This window comes from Nilaparvata lugens, chromosome 9 (assembly GCF_014356525.2).
Source record: "Nilaparvata lugens isolate BPH chromosome 9, ASM1435652v1, whole genome shotgun sequence".
NCBI lineage: Eukaryota > Metazoa > Arthropoda > Insecta > Hemiptera > Delphacidae > Nilaparvata > Nilaparvata lugens.
In genome coordinates, this window is record NC_052512.1 from 35,926,557 (window position 1) to 35,939,986 (window position 13,430).

The following is a 13,430-nucleotide window of genomic DNA, read 5'->3' on the forward strand; positions in this document are numbered from 1 at the left end:
CTCCACCTACTGTCTAACGTACTTACTTCACTCTCTGAAAAATAATAGTAAAGTGTCACTTTTTCGCTCACGAGACTAAAAATCTGGAAAACTAAAACTAACTCCATTTGAATAACAAGGTAAGAATCTATATTTTTCAAGCTACAAGGTGATTTTTCAATCCTGTTACCAACTTTAGAGTTTTTATAAAAAACTTATTTTACTAGTAGCTCTGTGAACAGTAGACCTCGCGCAGTAAGACCACAGCATCCTCTTTTACTGACCATCAGAGTAAATCCTGTCTGTATGTCGTGTCGGCGGGACATCGGTGTGAAAACGGCTAATGGCTGTTGGAGTTGGTGTATCGAAAATGCTAACATCAAAAGCTAATCTCCTTCACGACGTACTGGCAATACCCCAAATGAGAAAGGTCGAGAGACAATACTATGTCATTTCAATTATTAATAATCAAATGCATGCGTTATTGCATGCAATCAATAGTTCATTTAATAGTGCATAAAAATTGCATTCAATGAGGCTTGCAATCAACAGTGCACATGACATCTGATTTTTTACCAAGTCACATTGGTTGAGTTCAAAGCCACTGATCGGTGAGTGAACGATGAGACCGGTGAGTGAACGTGGCTCTGAACGAAGCAATGTTTGGTCGTTGAACGATGCATAGACTCACATGCAGTGCTAGTATACTTGGAATTGAAATCGGCCATTAAGGGGAAAACCTTGAAGATTATTACATACTAAAGATCTTGGAGATTTTTGTAATCTATAATATTACAAAAATATATACATTATATAATATCTCGCGCTAAAATACCTCAATGGCAGCCTTTAATTTCAAGTTAGAGCTAGCAATTGAAAGGCATAGGCATTGTGAGTTTATACCTCTTCAAGGTCTTTGGTCTAACTGATCACTTTGGTCTAACTGATAAGAAAAAAATACGTCATATCCGGTTCGTTCACTGATCAACTGATCATACTCTACTAACCGATGGAAAAGAACGTAGAGTAGCTGAACGTGAAGAGACATGGCTGAATACGAGGTTGTTTACAATTATACTGGACTATTATAATGTATTTGTATATACATTATAATGTATTTGAGAGTACAGAAATGCATGATTACATAAATTCAATAACATTTAAAATATTATCCAAAGCATTTTTAACAACTCCAATCACTTGATGGTTTTCATTTCAATTGATTATACAATGAGATAGGTTAGGTTTTAGTTTTGTTTACAAAATAAGCAGCAGACGAAACATCTGTCAGTCATGACTTATGAGCAACCGTTCAGCCACAGAATACGTACAGAATGGAAGGTATCAATCTAACCAATACTTGAGTGTACCAAGACCACCACTGCATCATCTTGTTAGAAATTAAAATTGCTGCTATATTACAATGCTACACTTTCTTTCAAGATGGCGGATTTTGGTGCCAGGATACTAGCCGACTTTCCATTCTGTGGTTTATTCTGTGATCAGGTGTTCTACTGAACGTAAAAAAAAAACACGTGGAATTGATCAGTGGCTTTGAACGCAACCATTGAGATATTCATTGCATGCGTCATTGTAAGCAATTAATAATCCACCCGACAGCTGATTTATGATGAATAATTCTATAGCCTGATTTTAATATTGGCGATAGAAGAAGAATCCTTTCCCTCTTGCATTATCCTTAAGATTCAAAATTTCAAAAAACCTTATACATACGTCGACGCGAAATTCAAAAAGGTACATATACATATCTGTTAAATTTCATGAAAATCTATTGCCGCGTTTTGCTGTAAATGCGGAACATATAAACATAAAAACAAAAATATAAACATAAAGAGGATGCAAAACCGTCGACTTAAGTCTTAGATCTCACTTCGCTCGGTCAATTAAACTTTCAATAGAAACCTGATCCAAACATTAAAATTTTATCGTCAAACTTCAAACATGATAAGACTAAAAGTGGGAGAGAAATTACTTTTAACATGGCTCTTTCTCGAAGACGGAGAGGTCCGATGCTCTATCCTCCACTAATCACTCCCACTACCTAGCAACATTCTCCTTCTATTGTGTCTGTGTGAGAGAGCTTTCCAACGCGACGTACCAACACTCCCCTTCCAGCTATTGCTGGCAATGTTCCAAGTCATATACTGGTCAGCAGGTATAATATTGTTTTCGCCACACTTGGATGTAATGAGCTGGTTTACGTGCGTCATATGGAGGCCGAAAGTGATTGTTTTCCGACCAGGCCGGTAAAACTTTACGACCCTAGGGCTGTAAAATGACCTTGAATAACAGCTGATCGTGTCCGATCTCACAAAAATCATGGAGAGATAATCTCATAATGACTGTAATAATCTATATAATTATGTATCGTGAATCGCGGTATTATGTCTATAATATATTTTATAAATTACTGTTTCATAATTTAATATCTATTATTGTGTTTTTGATATCAAACAATAGAATACGATGATATATCTCCATAGCCTCAACAATATAATGTTGACTACATTGTCCATTGTCAGAAAGGTACGTATCACAAGTATTTAAAAGTGAAGAATCGAATTTGAAATCAAAGTACAATAATTGTATCAATATTTAAAAGTGAGGTAGAGTAATAATTGTTTCTTTTTTATTATCGAATTCCACTTCTTAATGCAATACAATCAACAATAATAATAAGCAAATACAGCACAGATCTGAAGTTTAAGGTAAGCCTACTGGTGAAACTCAGCCTTGACTGAAAAATTCCTAGTAATTTTTCCATAATTCATTATTAAAACTTTTAGATAATTTTTCTTCAATATTAAACCATATAGAGAAAACATCAGGCCCACTCAAGATTGAATCTTCGAATGTTTTCTCTATGATTTAACTATTTTCAGAGCAATATTTTGTTGTGAAAATGCCAGCAAACCGGCTTCAAATTTGCCGCTATACACTATTAATTATTATAGTAGCCTACATACGTTACCTGACTTAATCCAGAGTGAAAATTTTATTGTGAGACAGATAATAATATTAATTTTAATAATATAAGTCATGAGCCAAAGTCTGTTGTACGGTACGCTTTTTAGGAGTGAAGTAAACTTTTTTAGAAGTCTAGTATTACAGTATTACGTGTATGCTAAGGGTTATCAGTCAGGCCCCAACGTTCAACAGTACGCAATGGCCGAGAGCGTAAAGGCATAATACATCAGAACTGGAAACTCAGTGAATAACAAACATGATCTAGGTTCAAATCTCGGTCAATGACATTTTTTTTGTCAATGAATTTCGACTTTTATTAGCTATTTTTTATATTAGTTACCGTAATTTAAATTTCAATCAATTTTTTGAATATATTTTGAGACAAAACTGTGAAATATGCAATTATATTAACTTTTTCATCACATTATTTCAAAATAATTCACCAGGCGCAAAGCGCGAGCTATAAAAATTCAAACAATTATATGAAATATTAATAGTATAAAAATATGGTCACTATTGTAAATTATCAATTAGTAATATTGAAATTAATTGACAGTAAAAGTTGTCATAACCAAGATTCAAACTATCAAAATAGGCTGTTTGAATTTTATTTATTTTTTTTTTTCAATTTCTTATATATTGGGAAGCTTTTTCTTTTTGGTGTGGCGAAAAATAGCGTTCGCAACTCGGGAAAAAATGTTTTTCCGGCTCTCGAACGCTTCAAGTTCTCGACTTCGTCTCGAACTTGAAAACCGCGATCTCGAGCCGGAAAACGTACATTTTCGACCCTAGGTGCGAAATATACTATTTCATCACAAGAGCATGAAGCAAAATGACATGGCACATCCAATTGTGCGCAGGATGTCTGTCTGTGTCATGCTAAGGTAGAAATGAGTTTCTCCTCTTCATGTTAAAAGTAATTTATCTTAGACTTTTAGTGACCTCTCATCTTTACTTTATCTTCTCTCTCCCCTCCACTTTTCCACTTTCAATTGTGAATTGGTGCATATGTCAGCATTCATTGAAAATTTCCCCAATCGAGAGATCTAATCAAATCTTCCTATTTCCTCCTCTTTGGAGTTTTTGCTCAGCAGTGATACAAACTCAAAAGATGGGTCGAGCCGTGTAGTCCAGGCAACGAATGCTCAAATAAAAGTATTGAGAGAAAAGTTTGGAACACAGTTTTTGACCCCGCAGCTCTTTTGGGGATATAGTAAGGGGGTAAACATATTAAGAGTCCTCACTCCTACCCCCTGTTTTAAGGATGTGGGGGTGGTTTGAATGTTTTCACACTCAACACTTAAGCTGCTATAACAAAATTGATGGGAAGCATAAAATGGTGAAATAAACATCAAATTGAAGATAATTAAATGCTCTACAACCCACCGTTCAGCACTTATTTTTTTGATGCATTGTCATTGAGTAATAAGCCCTCAAAGTTCAAAACGTTGGAAGAAAAACTGTCTTTTCAAACATTTTACATTTTTGTGTAGTTGAGAAGTAGATATTGTGGTAATTATTTCAAACTATTTACTACATGCTATAACTAAACATGATATTTTTCATTTTTTCAAACATTTTACACGTTTAAAAGTGAATATCTCGAAAAATAGAGAAGATAATTATCACGAAACTCTACTGAAAAAAAACTTGTAGGAAATTCATCTAGCTTCATTTTTGATCAATTAGTCATGTCGCTGAAATGCATTGTTCTCAAGATACATACGTCCAAGCCAGAAATGAAAAACCGCAACTTTTAAACCACCCTCATCCCTTGAGAACAAGGGGTAGGGAGGAGGAATTTTGATATGTTTACGTTTTAAGTAGTGCAAACAAAGCTGCGAAGTCAAATATTGTGTTCCAAGCATTCCCTCCAAATTTCCCTGTCAATTTATTGATCTAATGTTGTTAAACTGAAGATTTTACACTCAACACTATAACGGCTGCAACAATCGTAGGGAGATGCGTAACATAGTGGAATAATAGATGACATTGAAGAGAATACGATGCTCTATAAGCTCATGATTTTTTCAATCAAGCGTTGAAAAGTTATAAGGCCAAAAAGATTGAAAAATCGAAGCCGGAAGGGGTTTCTTTAAAATGTGGCACCTTCGAGAGCTGATATCTAGAAAACTATGAGAGATATAAAAAAATGTTACAGATGAAACTTGTAGGCTAATATACGAACTTTAATTTTGTATTTCGATAACATTTCCGAAAGACTCATATTGTTCGAGATATATGCAAAAAACATAATATGGTACATTCAAACCACCCCCACCCTCTTAGCACATTGGGTAGGAGTGAGGAATTTTGATATGTTTACTCTCTTATTATCCCTAAAAGAGCATTGGGGTCAAAAATGTTGTTCCAAAATTTTCCCTTATTATCTTTCGTTGACTGGACTAGTGATGATTAAAATATAATACACCCAATCTTCAGTTACTCCATTAGTGGTTGAATTAAGACAGAAGGGGAGAAAGATCTGTCTGTAGACTGAGTGTGAGAGGTTAATTATTGAAACGTATTCTTCTTCTCTTTTTTTCCCTTTTCTCCTCCTCCTCCTCATTCTTCTTATTCTACTGTCTTCTTCTTATTTCTCTCCTTTTTCCATCTCCTTCTTCCTGTTTCTTCTTCTTCTTCTCCTTCTTCTTATTCATCTCCACCTAATCCTTCTTCTTCTTCTTCTTCTTCTTCTTCTTCTTCTTCCTCTTCTTCCTCTTCTTCCTCTTCTTCATCTTCTTCTTTTCCTTCTTCTTCTTCTTCTTCCTCTTCTTCTTCTTCTTCTTCTTCTTCTTCTTCTTCTTCTTCTTCTTCTTCTTCTTCTTCTTCTTCTTCTTCTTCTTCTTCTTCTTCTTCTTCTTCTTCTTCTTCTTCTTCTTCTTCTTCTTCTTCTTCTTCTCTTCTTCTTCTTCTTCTTCTTCTTCTTCTTCTTCTTCTTCTTCTTCTGCTTTATCTTCTTCTTCTCCTTCCTCATCTTCTTCTTCCACTTCCTCCTCCTTGACTATGTTGTATTCCACTCAATTCCGAGTATATGGGTGAATTCTTTACAGCCACTGTGAGACTACATCATAATAAAGTGGTAGCATCCACTGCCACATTCCCTCCACTCCTCTTCACCATTCAAAACATTACCGTACTCCTCTTTCTCATCCTCGTCGGATAATCTCTCTTATTCTTACTCCCCTCAATGAATTTTCCTCTTCTCCATCATTTTCTCCTTCTCTAATGCGTTGTTTTTCTCTTCTCTATCCTTTCCTTCTTCTATGCCTTATTATTTTCTCCTCTATCATTTTCTTCTTCTATGCTATCCATCTCCTTACGTTCACTCCTCTACTTTATCTCATTATCTATCTTTCACTGGTTAGGAGAGATCTATCTCTCTATTGAAGCTCTATTTCTCTGTTGATGTGATATCGGTATATTTATACTTTCCGATAACCATCTGCTTTATAACGACCATTCCTTCCTCTTCGACTTCAAAAGTGTTCCATTGATTTATCTAGACTTTTGACGAATTTTGAAATCATGAATACATCGAATTTCCAGCTCTGACAGTATCAATATGTTGAAAAGGTTGACGACCGGGAATCCCCCGGTTTGTCAAAACCACACCATCTCATCAACTTTTCGATAATTAGCACCTATTGACTCTTTCAGGCTGTCACGATGAGTGAGAAAATGAACAGTGTTTATATGTTTGCTACGCTGAGTGACGGAGGTTCAAAATTATTAGTGTTTGAAGGTTTTAAGTATTCAAAAAATATATATTTATCTATCACCCACATTGTCTTTGTCATTAAAAAAAATTCAGAAACGTTTGTGAAGTCAAAACATTAGAATGATTGTTTAAGACGATTTGTTTGCAAGAACCAATTTGACAGAGATCAAAGATGACTGTATCTCAATGAATGATTGTTCGTACAATCATGGTTCTAGCCCAATCTTTCAATATCAATTAGAATGGAATTATATGATAGAAATTTGTATCTCATTAACTCAGCTAATATGTTGTCATAATACAGTAGTGCTTTGCTTGAAGCTTCCTTAGGAGACTGTAGTGAATTTGAATTTCTCTCCTTCAGTCGGGGAACGTAATGTCGGCTGCTAGTCAGAGCGAAATGGCATCACTCGTGATGACGTCACGGACGTTCACTTTGTTACGTTCAATCTGTGAGTGGCCAAACACATTCTGACCGCTGGGCGCAAGTTGCAGATTCCCATTTTAAGTATTCTTTCAAAAAAATGGACATTGATGTGTTCAAAGATCCGCCAATTTTGTGGATGTATAGCCATATATTATTAGGAGTGATCGGGCATTGAAAGAAACTTTTCTGGTGATTGAGGGAGAAGGACGACAGGTTGGTCTGAGAGTAAATGGAGGAAAAACAAAGTACATGAAGATGAAAAAGACAGCTGTAGAGAGACGACATCTGGGCAAGCTGGATATTGGCGAGTATTCCTTTGAAGAGGTTGAAAGGTTTAATTACCTTGGCGCAGAGGTCAACCAAGGGAATAGAATATCCCCAGAAATAAAAAGAAGAATAATGCTTGGCAACAAAGCATTTTTTGCCAATATGCAATTAATAAGATCAAGAGCTATTTCCAGAGAAACGAAAATGAAAATGTACAAAACCTTGATACGACCTGTCGTGACATATGGCTGCGAAACTTGGACTCTAAATGCAGCGGACACTCATGCATTGAGAGTATTTGAAAGAAAGGTGATAAGAAGAATCTATGGCCCTAGAAATGAAGGAGGGATTTGGAGGATCAGATATAATGAAGAGATCGAAATCCTACTCAAGAGGCAGAATATTGTCAGATTCGTGAAATCAAGAAGAATAAGCTGGCTTGGGCATGTAGAGAGGATGCCACAGGAGAGAGCCCAGCAGAAGCTCATGCGAGAGGTCTTCTTCAGTGCAAGAAAAAGAGGAAGGCCGAGAAGGAGCTGGCTGAGAGAAGTAGAGAACGACCTGCGTGTGAAGGGAGTGATGCAGTGGAGAGTGTTAGCCCAGACAAGAAACGATTGGAGGCGAATTGTGGAGGAGGCGAAGGTTCTTCATGGACTGTAGCGCCGGCATAAGTAAGTATAGCCATATTATCTATAGTTATTCGAAATTACGTTTTTTCATAACATATAATACAATTCAACAATTATTTACTTAGTTTATATTATGTTGATTCATCAACTTTGCTGTATTGTTAGCTATTTTATATCCTATTATATTAGACAAGCAATTTCTGTATATACAGGGTGTTTCAGAAGTAGTGTCGAGAATTTTAGGGTATTGTACCTGGATGCTAGGAGACTACAAATGTCATATTTGAAGTGTCCAAAACTCAGCGGTTATCCTTATAGCTGCCATTTTGTTTTTTTCACTTAAAAATTTTTATCTTAAGAACGAAATGTTGTATTGATCTGAAATTTGGCATGAATATTTATGCTATAAAGACTACACTATAAAAAAAAAAATTTTTCGTTGAAATTTTTCAAAATGGCGGCCATTTTAAATTTTTGATGGCGAATATCTCGAAAACCGTCTATTTTACAGAAAATTTACAAGAGACAAAAAAGTTAGCAAATTTTTTCACGATTCCAATGATACCTAATTTATTAAGATTGGTCGAAGAATAACAGAGAAATATTAATTTTTTAATTCCAGATGTATTTAAGATGAAGCTTTGAAACTCGGTATGGCTCCATATGGGCAAACAGATGATTTCACAATGGTTTTCAGATGATAATGTTTGTCTTGTAAAAGTATTGTTGTTTCATTAAAAGTAAAGAACCAGATGTAGTGCTTCCTATTTCTTAGTCTCACGTTTCCTAGGTCTTATTTCTATCTTAAATTTCCAGTTTCAATATTTTCTTACGTTGCTTCTACACAAATATTTAATTATTGTAATGGAATTTAGTTCGCTGGAGTACACCGATATTCACTTCATGTATGGAGCAGCTCTTGGCAATGCGACCGAAGCAAGAAGAATGTATGCAGCTGCATTTCCAAACCGCCGTCTCCCTTCCGACAAGGTGTTCACAAGAACTCACAATCGGCTGAGAGAAGTTGGTTCATTTGAACGGACAGGGTAATTGCTGGTAGGCCTCGAGCAGTTCGAAATGTTGCTTTTGAAGAGGAAGTATTGCAGAAATTCGATTTCAATCCTAGAACGAGTACGAGAGCAGTTGCAAAGCAAATCAATTCAAGTGCTTCTTCTGTGTGGCGTGTACTAAACAAGGAAAGACTTCACCCCTTCCGCTTTCAAAAAGTTCACTCATTGGTTGAACGCGACTATGAGCCAAGAGTAAACTGTGCCCGTTGGTTTCTTCAGCAAGACATTATCCAACCAAATTTTCTAGAAAATGTGTTATTTACCGATGAGTCCAGCTTTACAAGAGAAGGAATCTTCAACTCTCGCAACAGTCACGTCTGGGCCTTAGACAATCCTCATGAGGTCAAAGTGCGTGGTTATCAGCATAGATTTTCGCTGAATGTTTGGCCGGGTATCTTAGGTAATCGCGTGATTGGACCATACATTCTTCCTAATCGTCTGAATTCTCCCACGTACATTACTTTTTTAAGAGACATACTACCAGAACTTTTGGAAGATGTGCCTCTTGCAAACAGATATAATATTTGGTTTCAACATGATGGTGCCCCTGCTCATTTCGGAAATGTTGTTACGGACTTTCTGAACATGACCTATCGTCAGCGGTGGATTGGGCGGGGTGGACCAGTACCGTGGCCCGCACGTTCACCTGACCTCAACCCTTTAGATTTTTTTTTCTGGGGCCATATGAAAGACCTTGTTTACAGCACGCCAGTAGAAAACGGAGAAGACCTTGTGGCAAGAGTGGTTGCTGCAGCAGGTGCCATTCAAGATGATGAAAATGCTTTTATAGCAGTTCGACGGTCCATGATTGAAAGGTGCAGACTGTGTAATCAAGTTGAAGGACGGCATTTTGAGCAATTGCTGCATTAGTATCAGTGAACCGATTTGAGTGAAATTAATATTTTTCAATGTAAAATAAAATTTGGAGGAAAGTTATTCTTGTATATTTCTGTAATAAGAACGGTTTTCATGAAATTATAAAAAAAATAAATATTGATCTTTAAATGGTGAAAAGTGGTCATGCATGCAGTACGAAAAAAATGAATTTCTCTGTTATTCTTTGACCAATCTTAATAAATTAGGTATCATTGGAATTGTGAAACAATTTGCTAACTTTTTTGTCTCTTGTAAATTTTCTGTAAAATGGACGGTTTTCGAGATATTCGCCATCAAAAATTTAAAATGGCCGCAATTTTGAAAAATTTCAACGAAAAATTTTTTTTTTTTTTATAGTTGAGTCTTTATAGCATAAATATTCATGCCAAATTTCAGATCAATGCAACATTTCGTTCTTGAGATAAAAATTTTTAAGTGAAAAAAACAAAATGGCAGCTATAAGGATAACCGCTGAGTTTTGACACTTCAAATATGACATTTGTAGTCTCCTAGCATCCAGGTACAATACCCTAAAATTCTCGACACTACTTCTGAAACACTCTGTATATTCATATATTTGATTATACAGGGTGATTCATAATTTTGGTAAAATATTTCAATACGTGATAGTATAGGTAAAAATAAGGAAAAAAGTTCATATAAACATATATCCATAAACGCTTCATTAGCGAGCTATACAGGGTGAAAGATTTCGCCCGGAATTCAGTTCCTCTGGTAAAATACACCGATGCTGAATTGTTTGGCGACTAGTTTTCGAGAAACTTATGCTGGATTCATATGAAAAAATATCTGAAAAGTTGGATAAAACTAGTCTGGAAGCTGAAGTGTGAGTAGTTTTTGAGAAAAAAGTTGAAATATGCAAAAAATCTAAGTAGAGAAACACAGACTTTTACGTTTGATGCCCAATAACTTTCTTTAATGACTAGTAAAAAAATAATTCCTCGCGATGAAAATTGTAGAGAATTTAATTCTGGAAAGAATGATGTAAGCTGTGTCAACTAAATTCAAATGAAAGTTGGATAAAATGTATTCTTATGTAGTACATTACACCACAAAAATTTTCTGTTTTATGAGGAGAGAGCTAATAACTCATAAGTTGTAGCTGATTGCAAATAAAATATTCGGTTTTTTATGAAATTTTTTATTTCATATGAAAGTAGCATATCTAAATGACATTAAACTTATACCAAACGACTAGTAGATTATGCCATTAAGCCTGGGAGGAAGCTCGAACAGAAGTAGATGATCTCCTATGATTCCTGCCCAAATGTTTACTGAAAACTGATGTTGTGGAAGATTATGATTGATGGCATGAGGATTCTCAGCTGCCCAAATATGTTGGTTGTGAATAGCTGTTCTTGTAAAGTGTGCCTTGTCGGTAAATAAAACGGTTGTTTAAAAGTTTGGGTAAACAAGTTTTACTAAAAACCATCGGCAAATACCAGCACGGGGAATACAGTCTCGTGGCAATAGAGTATGAACTTTCTAGAGGTGTTATGGATGTAATTGTTGCTATTTCAGTATCCTCCAAATGATAGATTGATTGACATTTAACTGCACTGACAATTCTCTTGTGCTCTTCTCTGTATGTTCATAAATTTCATTAAGAACTTGTTCTTCTAACTCAACAGTCTTAGTAGATCGGGGTCTGCCTGCATAAATGTGCTCTTTTGATATCAAAGAATCTGTTTCAGACAGACGTTAATGAATAGTGGCAAAAAACCTTGAACTTGGACATACTCGGTTGGGAAAGTTCTCTTGATACAAACGTCTTGCTTCAGTACTATTACAGTAGTGTCCCATTCCATACATTAAATGCATGTCAGCTAATTCGGAGTATGAATAATGTCTAAGATTACCTGCCATTTTTTAAAAAGTTAACACTTAACACAAAAGCAAAGTGGAATGGTTACAAATAACTGGTTAATAGATTAAAAAAAAACACAGCGCGGTTACAGTAGGCCTAACTTACAGTTTTTTTTTTTTTTTGTTCAACAGTGAGCTAAAATATTTCTGAAAATAATTTTCAGCTGACAATTTCTTTCAAATATTTTCTTATTTAAAACATAATAAATCAGCTGTTTTGGAACAGCTGTTTTTAAAATCCATGTTTTATTTGCAATCAGCTAGAACCTATGAGTTATTAGTTCTCTCCTCATAAAACAGCAAATTTTTGTGGTATAATGTACTACATAAGAATACATTTTATCCAACTTTTATTTCAATTTAGTTTACACAGCTTACATCATTCTTTTCAGAATTAAATTCTCTATAATTTTTATTGCGAGGAATTATTTGTTTACTGGTCATTAAAGAAAGTTATTGGGCATCAAACGTAGAAGTCTGTGTTTTTCTACTTGGATTTTTTGCATATTTCAACTTTTTTCTCAAAAACTACTCACACTATAGCTCCCAGACTAGTTTTATTCAATTTTTCAGATATTTTTCCATATGAATCCAGCATAAGTTTCTCAAAAACTAGTCGCCAAACAATTCAGCATCGGTGTATTTCACCAGAGGAACTGAATTCCGGGCGAAATCTTTCACTCTGTATAGCTCGCTAATGAAGCGTTTATGGATATATGTTTATATGAACTTTTTTTCTTATTTTTACCTCTACTATCACGTATTAAATTATTTTACCATAATTATGAATCACCCTGTATATTTGGGTATTCATTCATGTCCAACGGATCTCGAAAACGGCTCTAACGATTTTCACGAAATTTGGAACATAGTAGGTTTATGATATAAACATTCGATTGCACTAGGTCTTATCCCTGGGAAAACTCGCTGAAGGACATGGAAAGGATAATTATTATTCATCCATGGAAAAACACATGATAATTTCGTCGTCTTTCGATAACGAAATGTTGCGAGTGACTGTGTGGGAGTGAGACAGAATTATGTTCAGCTGTTGAACTTTTGCAATAAATCAGCTGATCTCACGAGAAGCTTTATTCTGGCAACTAGCTTACCCGGCGAACTTCGTACCGTCAAAAAGTCAATGTGTCTCATGTCACACTCGACTTTATTTGGTGAATCATGAAATTTATGTGACAATCAATATTTTCATTTACATCTCAATACGGACTTCCTATGTGCTTAGTCATGCAGCATTTATTATTCCGAAAACATATTCTTCTCTATCAATAAAACTTGTAGTAATATCTATCTTTGAAGTGTTGAAATAACAAAAATAGATAGGTTGAATCAGTGTTTCAAAGATGAATTTAATGTTTTCATGTTGTTGATATTCAATAGATGATCCAGGAAATATGTGATGTACGATGAATTACACAGAATCCCATATTCTTTCAACCTTCCGTTTCAGGATGAATATCAGCTAAGCTAAATTCAAAAAAATATTAATCATTCTGTCATTCTTCAGTAATCAATGAATGCAATATGAACTCTCTTTCATGACGTGAATAATTTTTTCCCAACTCTAA

At 35.2% G+C, this 13,430-nt stretch overlaps 1 protein-coding gene and 1 long non-coding RNA gene across 2 annotated transcripts in view; both read right to left on the reverse strand.

The window, feature by feature from the left end:
- LOC111057433 (acetylcholine receptor subunit alpha-L1) overlaps window positions 1-13,430 on the reverse strand; it is a 152,124-nt gene that overhangs the window by 73,946 nt on the left and 64,748 nt on the right. The window lies entirely within an intron of this gene.
- LOC120353127 lies at window positions 804-7,777 on the reverse strand. Its single transcript, XR_005572196.1, has 3 exons — window positions 7,640-7,777; window positions 2,693-2,696; window positions 804-814 (listed from the first exon to the last, which is right to left on the reverse strand). It is a non-coding gene; the product is annotated as an uncharacterized LOC120353127 (long non-coding RNA).